Source organism: Cibotium barometz, chromosome 8 (assembly GCF_041138505.1).
Source record: "Cibotium barometz isolate CiBa-2024 chromosome 8, ASM4113850v1, whole genome shotgun sequence".
NCBI classification, from domain to species: Eukaryota; Viridiplantae; Streptophyta; class Polypodiopsida; order Cyatheales; family Cibotiaceae; genus Cibotium; species Cibotium barometz.
In genome coordinates this window covers 26,501,577-26,513,428 of record NC_141053.1, presented here as the reverse complement: position 1 = coordinate 26,513,428, position 11,852 = coordinate 26,501,577, and positions in this window count along the sequence as shown.

Below are 11,852 nucleotides of genomic sequence, written 5' to 3'. Positions count from 1 at the left end.
GGGAGGCATCCTGGTTTTGCAAGTTAGCATGGGAACAATGATGCTAATGCATTTTTCATGAACAGAGGTGGCAATCAAAAGGCAGCAGCCTCCACTCTATGGAGAGGGGGATCTGTGTGTGACAGCAGCCGCGTCAAGATGATGTTGTGAAAGTAATGGCACACCACACCCCCATGGACTGCTAAGTCCCTCTACGATGTGTGTCGATGTGTAGATAAAGTCGACAGTGAGACTCCGGGCATACATATTTTCGCATTTAGAAATGAATTTATGCCCCTGAACTGGTAGATCATCGCTCCATTACTCTCCTAGGAGCCTTAACAACAACAAAAGCCCTATTCTTTCAACTAGATTTTTTTAAATTGCAAAAGCGTAGGCAGAGATATCAAAACTCCCTGTTGGCAAGGTCCCAATCCTGTACTCATATTTTTGCCTAGAGGTTGACACTGCCAATCCCCATCTGAACTTGCCAACGGGCATTGTGGTGGGTTGGTTAAGGGAGAACGCCAGGCACAAGAGTTCTGGGTTCAATCCCTCCCACCACACCCGCAAGGTGCATGGCTAAAATTAATAATAATAAAGTTAACTTGCAATCGCGATGTGCAAGTGTTGAGGTACTCTCCTGCAATGTGCAACACTTGCAGGCTAAACACAAAAATAATAATAATAAAACTTGCCAACATACACTTTCCAACACAGAACACCCTTTAATGGTGTTGGTTGCCAAGTTGGAGTAGCCACATGCCACATCACATTAAGCTAGATCGTCACGCATTAATGTGCTACTTAGTTGCCACGAGGGAATGGTGCCGCTTTTAACTGCAACCTTGTCAGCTCGTGCATGTGCCCTTGGAATGTAACTGACACTATGACATGGCATGTATGACACTTATGGAACTCCAATTTTTGTTACTTATGTCTTCTCAAAGAGTTGTGAAGAGCTATTAAGCAAAGGAATTAATGTGGTAAACGCAAGGGCCACCTATGTGCAACCTCTTTCATTCTGCCACAACTAGCAGAGCACCCATTCATAATCAGTGTATGAATGCTTAAGTTAAAAACAGTAGAACTATGAATGGGGCAACAATAATCTCATCATGCACACGAGTGACAGCACATATATATGCATGGAAAAGTTTCCAAGAAAAAAAAGATCTTGGAGAAACAGGGGAATGTCAGCCACTGGACTTGGGACCACTTAGCTTAGGAGGGATGGGGCACCCATCTCCAGAAGTGTTTCTTAACACCAACAGCTACTCCACTACATGAGTTAGCTACGCCATTATGGGAGTGCAGCTCAGTATGTCCAGTTTGTCCAATCATTTCATCTTCAACTGTGTAGAAACCTGTAAGAATCTGGAAGAATTCTGACCCTACTCTTGGCTCCTAGTTGACAACCCAACTCCTCAGAAATCCCTCTGAAGCATGCCACCTTTACATTCTCACCTGGACGCATTTTCTCGGAGACGGAACGGTTGCGCAGTTGAATACTGCCGTCGGCCATCTCTTGGTGTGCTTTGACTAACATCTGCCCTGACCCATTCTTGATTTTTACACTTGCCACATGGACAATGCGTTTTGGAGGGTGAGCATCTTCCAGCACAATCTCACCATCTATCAGCTCTATCCAAAGATTGGCCACCTGCTTGGTACCTGGAGCCATTCCCCACTGGGAGGTACCCAGTCGTAACCTATCCTGAGCAATATCAAACAAAGTGTGGATGTCAAGATCGGGCCGAGGTCGATGTCGAGGCACAAGATAGCTGATGCCGAGCTCACCATGAGGATGACCCATAAGAGGCTTACACCGGGCTAGTACCAAAATCCAATGAATCCAACTGTATCCAAGTATCCACAAAAGCTCTTTGTTCTCAAGCCAATCTGGACAAGGACAATCTCAGAAATGTCCACAACAAGATAGTATCTTCACACGGTAACTTACCTCCTCCTTGAGGGTTTAGAGAAGTTGACGTTGCTCAAACGGAATACTCAGAGGGGATAGATGCTGAAGATGGAGGCAGCAGCAATGATGCTTTTAGGGCAGAGAGTAGTGCACAGGCGGTGGCTGCAGACTTGCAGACTGTGTACAAGGTAAAGAGCCGGGGGTGCAGACTATTCAGGCCAGCAGGCGGCAGTTCTGGTGGCACAAGGGCGGCGTTGTGCTGCTACTGATGCTGGCAGCGATGGGAGGCAGTGGCAGAATCGTCTACAGGTGGCACAAAGGCGGTGCAGCCAGAGGGTGGAGGCGGCTCAGTCAGACAGAAGTCTTGGCGGCGGCCAGAGCAGTGGCGGTGCTGGCTTTTGTTGGCTGCTGCTTGGCTCTGCTCAGGGCGGCGCACAGCACATATGTAGGTGGCTGGTGGCGGAGCAGGCGCTGTTAGTGCTGCTGGAGGTGCAGGTGGCCGACAATAGGCAGAAGTGGCACAACAGCTGGCGCATAGAAGGCGGAGCAAAGGTAGCAGTTGGCGTTGCAAAGGTGGCACAACCAAACAATAAGAGGTTCAAGCGGTGCACAGTGGGTGGAGTAGCGGTGGAAGTGGCACTGCAAAGGCGGTTGCCGCCGGCGAAGGTGGAGAAGATGGATGTGTGGAGGAAGAAGTCGATGAAGATTATGGTTCTTTCACAAATCCTCCTTCAAGATTCTCCACCAGACTTCTATGGCTCATCAAAGGGATGCATGCTTCTTATTTACTTGAAGGGGTACCTGCTTTTATCACTTGGCTTTTGCTTTATCCCCTAGCTTTTGTTTTATTCCAGTGCTTTTGCTTTGCCTCCTTGCTTTTGCTTTAATAATAGTCAAAGTTCTTGATTTATGCTTTTACAACTTCAGGGCCTTGCTTTTTGGCCCTGGAGCTGCTTTTTGAAAAAACGGCTTATAGCTTTTTGACTCAGTTCGACGTGCTCTTTCCAACGGTGCCCTCAGCTTTTTGGTCAACAAAGTATGACTTTTGCTTTTTGACCCAAATGAGTGCTTTTTTTTTCCAATTCCAACTTTAGGAACCCTGTTTTCATGTGTCAGGGTTCTATCATGTGAAAAGAGCATGGAGGACCAAATAGTTACAGGTGCTGCTGAGATCTACCAGAAACACGACTTGTTGGCCAAGCGATGATTTGGTGGCATATCAGGCAAGAGACAATTGATAGAACATGAATTTATAAGGGAGTTCATTTCAACAAGTCTGTCATAAAGATGTACACAGAAATCCTCTCTTCAATCAAAGCCCCTGCCTCCTTTCCTTGCTCATGTGAATCTATTCATTGAACTTGGAAACTACACTGTAACACCCTTCTCTGGGCACAAGTGGCTCAGCCTGTTCAGTGTCTCTACATAGACAGAAACCAGCACTCTAAGAAACCCACGTGTTGTTGCAGGGCTCAATCCCTACTCTCTAGGACGGAGGACAGGTAGTTGTATGTAATATAACATAATTACACTAGACCACTTCTTGCTTCACGATTTCCAATAGAGGCTGGGAAGAGGCTTCAAGGGGCTAGGTTTTAGGGAGGGTATGGGGTGACGCTCTAAGACTTCTAGGGTATCAAAGCACATATGACAACACCATCACATGCCTTCTAGTGTATCAAGAGCACGTAGGATAACACCATGCCGTACAATTCCAAAAGACAGCAATAAGAAATCTTCTGAGACCTAGTCTCTCTCTCGCTGGGCCGTCTATGCAGAAAAATGTAGCCGGAGAAGCCCCTTTTCTGCAGATATTCAACAGACCGGAGTTGAGAGATGCTTTGAGAGAAACCAGAAACCAGATAGCCAACTGGAGGTATAAGACAAAGGCGCGTGCCAGAAAATTGATTCAATTTTCTCAATACTAGTGGGCAACCCCTGCTTCGCATGTCTTTCTACTGCAAATTCAAATTCTACCTAAACCTCCTCAAACCTTTTCCTCTCTCTTCTTGCAATAGCCCATTCACAACTCTTGCTCTACCTGATCTATCAATCAAAGGCATTCTCAATTTGCATCAAGAATCTGATTAAAGGCAACCTGCTGTCTGCTGACAGTTGTTGTTGAGAGTCATTTGCATCTGATTAGCCATTTTTGCTTGTTGCATAGGATCAAACAGTATCTCTTCTTGCAATAGCCCATTCACAACTCTTGCTCTACCTGATCTATCAATCAAAGGCATTCCTTCAAACTCGGACAATCTTCTCCCATGCTGCTGAAGAATGCACTCTACTTGTAACAAAGCCTCGTTTTTTGCCATAGCTTGACAGACATTAAGAATTTGAATTGTACCTTGTAAATCATGGAATATATCCTCTGAAAGATCTGATAAGAATGTTCCCTACAAAAACGGCCGGGAAATGCAGGCTCACAAAAGACCAAAATTGTTGCAAATAATTGTCTCAGTTGTTCGGCACTTTGATGAAATGCGGCCTTGCATACATGTAAACCACTCTTCATCACTTTCCAATAGATCTCTAGCTATGCAAGTAGCCTTGAAAGTCGGATAAAGTCGGCCATCAACAGTACGCAAGTCATTAAAAGAATTACAACCTCGACAAATAGTAAGCAAGATACATAAAAAATACTGCTCACCAACGAATGGAGAAACATTGTACATGCGGCCACTGGTATTACCTGCCTTTCTTATTGTCCACTTCTTTATGCATTTGTTCCAAACCTGATTGCAAGGGAAGTCACTATACATTCGATTATTTGCATCGACATGAAGCTCATTAGTTACAAACCACTCTGTAAGAGTAGTTTTCTTATTTGTTATCCTCCTCAACTACATCTCGCAAGTCATCATTGTCTCTCGAAACATCACATTATTTTGCAATGGCAAATGAACTTGCAATCTATGGATATCTGGCTTCTCATCATGCAAATCATATTCATAGATTCTCCAACATGCCTTTGATGCTGATACGTAATGTGCATCTAAGTACTTACAAACTTCATACACTACACCATTGCGATCATCCATCCTTACCGTTGCTCTATCAAGACCCTTATACACATACTTGTATAGATATTTCACAGCGGAAATTATGGAGCACACTTCAATATTAATGTGAGCCTTGTATCTCATGGAAAGGAAAGGAGAGCATGGTACGATCCACCTATTGTCCACTGTAACTCCCTTTACTTGCACATTGCTACCATCATCTGGATGCATGTAAATGGGATAACCATCACTATCCACTACTGTAGACTGAGTGAAGTTACGCGGATAACCCCGAATACATCTCCCATCAACCATACAAACAACATTGGGAATCAATGTACCACATGGACCATGAACATTACACTGTTTGATAACTTCATACACCTCCGGAAACATTTCTCTATTGGGTAGCTTAGCACATACCAATCGATCATAGTGAGCTATGTCACGTGGCTTGAATTCATCTTCTAGAATCAATAATATGTGTGAGTGTGGGAGACCTCTCTTTGCTTTGTAAGTAACCTCATCATATTCCTTATGCTTCTTGTAAAATACATGGGTCCGATCGATCCTGGGGCACTTTGCCCCAACAATAAGGCATCTGATATTTCATGTCATTTTGGGTTGCATGTGAAGGTAATAAAAAGATCTGGCTTACCCTTCTTCCTTACAATTGCCAATTGGTGTCTTGGTAAAGCTGATACATAAAGCGAGGCCCTCCTGTAAAAGAAGATGGCAACACAACTCTTCGCCCTGCTGCACTCCCTCTGATACACTTTGTGCACCATCAGCTACATTAACCATGTCAGATAGTCCCTGGTAGACTTTAGCACGTAAATTTGCTTGGTTATTTCGAATCCATACTAATCTTGAATCCTCGATAGTACTATAAGCATCAAGAATATATTGGTGCAATAGTCTTCCCTTGTGCAAAAGGCATGCAATGGTATCTGATCTAATTTGTAATCGATATGCATAATATTGCCTCTGAGTGACACATTTATGAGTCCTAGTTGTTTCATGTGTCCGCACATCAGCATGTGGAAAATGTACATGCCGCCCATCCTCTGGAGGACATACATGAGTGGCATATATGACCGATGTAAATTACTTATTTTTTTCACCACTCCATTACGAGAACATATTTGAATATCTCAAAACCCAAGATCAAAATCATCCCCTTGCCTTGGCATAATAGCAGTGACCTCGCTAGAAGTTGGCACCAAATATTGCCTTAAAGTACAATGTGTCTCACAGATTACCATCCTTAGCTCTATGTGTGGATTACTTTGTAGAAATTCTCCCACACACCGAAATGCATTGGCATATGGATTACATTCATGCATCATTTCTTGCAACCTTCTCAACACATTGGGATCCAATCTAGGCATACCATCTAAATGATTCTGTAACTCATGTTCTGTGTCTTACACATATAGTTGTGCATACCGTGGATTGTCTTCTCGTGTTTGGTTGGGCAACAATGTTCCGACATGATGATACAAACTACGATGGATTCAAAAATTATACACTCCTATATTTCTACCAAATATTTCATCAACACGAGCACCGAGTGAAACAAAAGCTAAGGCATTATTGTAAGCTTCGTATATGCTTTCGAAATAACTTGCTTTTGGCATCATTACCAAGCAAAAGAGCTTTTATAGCCTCAGGGGGATTCTTTAAGGCCAACAAAGATACCTTCCCAGCTCCACAACAATACTTCCCCCCACAACTTGTCGATGGAGTATTCTTATCTCTTCTTTCCATGATTGAGCATGGCAAAAACTACAAATATAATCTAGACCTCCCAAAATGAGTGAACACTACATGTACCAAAAAATAATGGATATGTTGCCGGATGCCTTATGTCATCTCTTGTAGGATATTGATGAGCAATAGAAAGAAATGGGACTCTTGACCCTGGCACATCTCCTCTAACCCGTGAACCACGCTCCCTGAAAACTGAGTAATGAGAATCTCTATTCCCTTCCAAATGAGTGAAACTACTTTGATTTTGATCAATTATTACTATGCTCTCTATAGAATTGTGTAGTGTCACATTCCAGGCCTGATTGATACACTCAGGTTGATCCCTACATTCACTTGCTCTTCTGGTAACTACCACCCTTTGTTCAGTAAATCTAGATGCTTGATTTCTAACCACTATTTGTTGACAGGTTAAGGAAGGCCTTGTATGGTCTTAAACAGGCTCCCAGGGCTTGGAATCAGAAGATTGATTCCTTCTTCATGCTAAACGTGAAGTATTGCGCACTTCCAATAATCCATTTTGCCTTTGCGCTACCATCTTGCACTGGAGAACAAAACTAAGTCAATAACCCTCATGTACTATTCCCATACACTCATAGCCACACAAATATATTATCCAAGTGTATGTATATATATTTTGTGACAGTGTGTGTATTAAAAGCTATAAACTCTTGTGTATGCACATGACATTGCAGTTTACATATTTAAAGTTACATACATATTCATTTACACGGACATGGCTAAGGAGCAAGGTAGCAAGAAAGTTTCATATGCAAATTCATTTACATGGATAAGGAGCAAGGCAACAACAAATATAGGCAAATAGAGAAAGAAATGGAATCACTTTGAACATCATTGTCACCTCATAGAAATTGAGGTAAGTACATCTATATCACCAAGAGATTTTGAATGTCATTACAAAAAGTAGCCTAAACCCCCCCAAAAAATTGGTCCATATAGCAAGTTAATAAGAGGAGGACCATTTATGTATGTTATTTTTAAGAAGTCATTATCTACAAAAACTAAATAAAGAAATAAAGAATAAAGAATATAGTTTTTTATAAATTACAAAGAAGAAGAAGAAGAAGAGAGAGAGAGAGAGAGAGAGAGAGAGAGAGAGAGAGAGAGAGAGAGAGAGAGAGATTTTAGGGTTAAGGGGGTCACCCTTCAAGAAGACATGTGTATGTGTGTGTGTGTGTGTGTGTGTGTGGGTGTGTGGTCCACAATCTTCAAAAGATTCCGAAAGGATAGAAGGTAAACTTTTTTTAAAACAAAAATGGTTTCTTACTCTATGTGTGTAAATGCGTGCGCACATGTGCACATGTGTGTGTATCCTTTTGTGTATTGCAAGATCATTCAGAGTTTAAACACTTGAAATGGTTATCCTTTACATCCCTAGCTTTAGCTTTAGTTCCCAATTTCTTACTCTAGTTTTTGGTTTTCTATTTGGACATAATGGAGCCACAATAAAGTGATTGTATCAACTGGCCTCTCCCACTAAGAAGAAGACTTTGTGTTTTATGTCTATATTATTGCATTAAATATAATTCAGGAGACACACACACACACACACACACACACACACACACACACACACACACAAATATATATACCTTAATATATATGTCTATATTTATATATTACGTTATGGTTTATATCTATTATGCTATATATATATATATTTGTGTGCATGTGTGTGTGTATCTTTAAGCTATATATGTGTTAGGCCACACACACATATATGGCTGAAAATTTATTAAGCTATATGTATTTTATCACGCACACGTGTGTGTGTGTGTGTGTGTGTGTGTGTGTGTGTGTGTGTCTTTAGACTATATATATTCTAAGCCACACACACACACACACACACACACTTTTGTTATTTTCTCAAAATAACAGAGAAATTTTTTTAATTTACTACCTCTACTGATGGCTTATGACTAAAAATAACAATTTTTAATGCTTTCATATTGGGGCTTTGGTCTATTGAGTGTGAAAATACTTTATGGTGTAAATTGGTCTTTTTGGGAGTTATCTTTTTGCTCCTCTCTTTCTGGCGTAACATGATACCCACCTTTGTTTTCTCCGTAAACAACCCTATAATAGTGGGGATTGGGTTTGGCTCATAGCTAATCAATGATGGTCATGAAGCTTAGTGGTTTAGATCTAGGTTGATTTTCGATGGTGGCGGTGGAAATGAATGACACACACACACACACACACACACACACACACACACACACACACACACACACACACACACACACACACACACACACATATCTCTTATATCATATCTTGAATGACTCAATCTTCCCATATAAAAGATTTTTTTGAATTAGATGAACTCTCCTATTTGTTTTTTTAAAAAAGGGGAGTGTTAAATCTTGAACTGCCTTGTTGGAAGAAGGGTCGAGTTTGGTTTTGGACTCTTTTGGCAATGTGAAACCTATTTTGGGGTTTTCACCTACTAAATGCTAGTGGTTCTGTTTCTTTCTTGTTTGGAGTCGGGGTTATGTACCCGTGCAGCGAAGGCCCTGTCCATTGTGGGGCTCTGCTTGGTGTCTAGCACTTCATTGATATGGGGCTGAGGCTCTGTATTAGGTGATCTGGCTCTATGGAGGAGATCTTGGTGGTTGTGGACCGGAGCATTCAGTGGGTGCAACATGTATTTCAAGAGCTCTTCTTCCTATTTAAGTAGAGGTGAGTGACGTGTTTGCATCTTGCTTATTGTCATGACTCTCCTTCTTGCATCCGGTGGGAGACCTTCCAACCACGTACTTTTTCTTTTTCTTGCTCTCATGTAATTTCGTCTCCATCTTTAAGTGGTGCTCTAGCTTGAGTTCAGTTTGATCCTTATAAACCTGATTTTTGATTTGGTTATATAGAATTTTTCCTGTATATAGACAAATTCTCATAGTGACGGTTCATCTGCATGATGGGGCTCCACACCAGTCCTTTTACACTCTTCCTGTTACTAGGATAGGGTTGGCTTATTATATTGCAAAGATTCTCTGGAGTTAGCATTTGATGCAGTATACAGAGGGCCTATTTCTAGTTCTCTATGCTAGTTTTTTAAAACAAACTGACTGTATACATCTCATGATTGGAAAGAGTCTTGTTGTTTTTTTGAAATTTGTTTACAACATAGGAGATGGTGGGGCTACCTTTTACAGTAAGTGATAAAATAGTCTGGCTTAGATTGTGGAAATTATTTTTCTACATAGACTTCCTAAAACTAGCCAACCTAAGGGCACCACGGCTGTGAGCCAAGATCCAACCTCAATCAGCATACAATTCAATCTTTAAGACTATCGGCTAAAAGCACAATAATATAGTGAGAATTGTATACGGCTCAGGTATAAAGAGTTTGAGTATGAGTATCTGGACTATCTTCGAAGAGAGTAGCCCCTGTAGCTAGAGTGTGTGTTTTCGTTTTAAACATAATACAATACCCTACAGAGCTGAATACCAAATTCAAAAGACACTCTATACTCAAGATATGAATGGAAACATGATATATTTCATCTGTGTAATACATCATGTTTTTGAAGCACTGAGTCTCAAGTAAAACTTCAGGATGAAATTTAGATCTAGTGATAGAACAAAAACACAACAAGCCAAGGCAGATCCTCAGTAGAGAAACCCTTTTTCACATATGCAATCCAGAGAAGGTGAATCCTGTTACTTGCATCCATACAAACAGATAAACAAATGTGTTAGTCTGGATGTGTCTTGTAGGTGTCAGGGGACTCAGCCACTTGTCATCGATGTCACTCATAATTACACGTCATGTGTCTCTAGGAAATTCCCTAAAACAAGTTTTATCAAAATAGCAAGTTGTACCCAATCAAGGCAACCAATAATCAATCAAGGAGTGTTAAGAGAATACCATATCCAAAAAATTCCAATCTTCCTTATTATCAATCTAAGCCAAGCCTAAATATGCTGACTTATCTACAGTTTCAATTTCTCTATATAAATGTATTACCTTAATGTATGGATAAAAAACACCCAAGATGTACCTGTAGAGTATACAAATGCTTCATATTTGCTAATAATGAAAAAAGAATGTTTTGTACAAAAATCTGCCAATTGAGGCAAAGTTACTTTAGTTTTTACAGAGTTACCTTGTATGTTCCATTATAAGTTTCCAAATCTGAGTATACAATCCTGTCCTAAAAATTTTTATTGTTTAACTTTAACTCATTCATATTAAAAAAATATTTTTTTGTAAATCTATCCAAAACAGAGAATCAAACTCTGAAAAATAAAGGCTGAGTGAGCTTACACCATGTGTAAGAGTGTAAACATTGTCTGCATACATATGGAGAACCAGCTCAACAGAGCTAGGTAAGTGCCATTATGCACTGCACTAGGCTAGTTTCAATATTATAAAAGATGAGCACTATGCTATTTTATTCTATTTACCCTCTGGGAAACAGGAGCACTTGGCTAGAAAGGATGAGTTCCAATCCAAATCAAAACCATTTGTAGAGAAAGAGAATTCTCCAGTAAAATCAGCCATCCAACATAATCAAGTTACCATACTTAGGAACCATACTAGCTAGCCTAGAAAAAAGCAATGCCCAAAAAACAGCAGCAGTTAGAGGCAGTATTTACCCTATTCTGAAAGTACACAATCTATAAGAAAAATTTGATTGCAAATATGTGCCTGCAAATCAAAAAAAGCCATGCTACAACTTCAAATCTGACCTTCAGCAGCCATAGTAAGAAACTACATTAATAGTAGTATAGCATTATCTGGAGACATGTTCCAAACCAAGGATAAAAAACCAACAAGAGATATTAATAGGTATAGGGAAAATGGTCTCCCAAATTTCGGGGAAACCCATAACCCACATTAGTGAGTTATGCCAGAGATTATTCCCTAAAATTGAAATTGGGCCATCCAAATGAGTGTTCATAGTAGCTATTCAAATATAAACAGTTCATACCAATGCCCATGTGAGCAGAAACATACCATCCACTTAGGATTACTATCAAAAGGAAACCTGTATTTAAACTATTTTGACCAAAAAACCTTGTATGCTAGAGAAAAACCTTACTCCCAATCTACCATCAGTAATTCTTTACCATTAAAGTAGGTATGCAGCAAAAATGGCAACATAGCTAGAGGTGCTCAACTTGCCTGAGTATAGACAAGTGATTTA